The sequence below is a fragment of the Crinia signifera genome, chromosome 12 (assembly GCF_055691185.1).
Source record: "Crinia signifera chromosome 12, ASM5569118v1, whole genome shotgun sequence".
NCBI classification, from domain to species: domain Eukaryota; kingdom Metazoa; phylum Chordata; class Amphibia; order Anura; family Myobatrachidae; genus Crinia; species Crinia signifera.
The window spans coordinates 58,526,083-58,527,966 of NC_139228.1; positions in this window are offsets into that span (position 1 = coordinate 58,526,083).

Sequence of the window (1,884 nt, forward strand, 5' to 3'; positions counted from 1 at the left end):
TTGCGCATAATCGAGATTTATTCTAATGTAAAGTGTCATAGCAGGTAAGACATTTGAAAAGTGTTAATTTTGTGCCTCTCCGGTGTTTCCCTCACCCCATGTTCTGTAAAGGGATACCTAAGAAAGGAAAAACTGTTACTGTTTTTGACGTAAAATTCATATTGATAGAATAGTCTATACACAGATTACAGTACAATTCCGAAAATGTCACAGCGCTAGCACTTAGTGCTTAAAATATCAATATATACCATATTTTTTGCTCCATAAGACACAAAAAAAGTGTGTGGAAAAGTGTGTGCGTCTTATGGAGCGAATACTGCAAAAAAGAGTGAATGTTGGGGCCGGGTCCTGGATGCTGCTATAGCGCCGGCATCTCAGGAGCTGCAGCAGAGCCCAGCATCTCGGTAGCCATGTGACTTCCCCACTCACCCCCCCCCTTACCTCCTACCTCACAAGTGCAGCCTTGGCCGCTCACCCCCATCCCAGGAGAGCCTGGACACAGGGAACCACTGGGGCAGACATGTGGGCAGTGTAACATCCAGAAGGGGTGTCATGGAGGAGCGCATCAAGCTCCGGAGACTATAGCAGCAGCTCTTGCCAGCCTCAACTTGGTAAGGGTCGGTGTCTACAGTATGTGTATGCTGGCTCTGGTGTGTGTGTGTGTGTGTGTGTGTGTGTGTGTGTGTGTGTGTGTGTGTATGTGTGTGTGATTATTTGCTTACATTTCTTGAGACCATTACAGGCAATTCATAAGTTAATGACATAGTATTGTATGCCAAATAATAACACATGGTATTTTATATAGTATTCAGGTACTATCAAATATCTGGTAAATTGATTTAATGGGCATGTTGGTGTGACATAATGTGTAATGAGCATGACAGTGTGATGCATAATCTGTAATGGGCTAGACAGTGGCAGGCATAATGTGTAATGAGCATGACAGTGTGATGCATAATCTGTAATGGGCTAGACAGTGGCAGGCATAATGTGTAATGGGCATTATTTGGTTCAGAATATTTTTTTCCCTTATTTCCTCCTCTAAAAACTAGGTGCATCTTATGGAGCGAAAATACAGTAGTTTGTCCACTTTCTCAATAAGGACAAGACTCAATAACATTAAAATATCAACCTTTTATAGACCTAAAATAATAATAAAAACAAATCTTAAATGTGGAAAGTGAGAATACAGATAAAGAAAAATACATACAAACTTGCATAGAAAACCATTAGAAATAAGGGGTGCTGGCGTCCCAGCTGACCTTTTTTTTATAGAAAAATCTTTATATAGATTAACCCCTTCCCGACATTTGACGTATATATACGTCATGGCCGGGATGTACTTCCCGACACATGACGTATATATACGTCATGACTTCAAAGTGCCACTGCGTCTAGAGACGCAGTGACAGAGGGACGATGTCTGCTGTCCCTGACAGCAGACATGTCCCTGCATGCCCAGGGGGGGGCGGCGATCGCTGTGATTGGCTGTTCAATGTGAACAGCCATTCGCAGCGTTTTCCTGTGTTGCCGGCGAATCAGACGCTCGGTAACACAGGTGTCAATCACCGCCGGGTGTGAGGGGGCATGAGGGGGTCATCGGTGACGACGAACACCTCACCCCACCTGCCCCTAAGGCTGTGATTGGTCCGACGGACCAATCACAGCCATGGCGCGCCATTTAAACTAACGGTGACTGCGCTGCAGACGTCATTCCGGTCTGGAATTGCGTGCAGAGCGGTCACCGGCCACTCTGTCCTGCTATACATACCTGAACCTTGCCTGATACTTACCTGATCACCGCTGATCACCGCTGGTAGCTTGCTGCCAGCAGCTGGATGCTTCCTGGATCTTGTGACTTCCTGTGTGCTGCTGCTGCAGTGT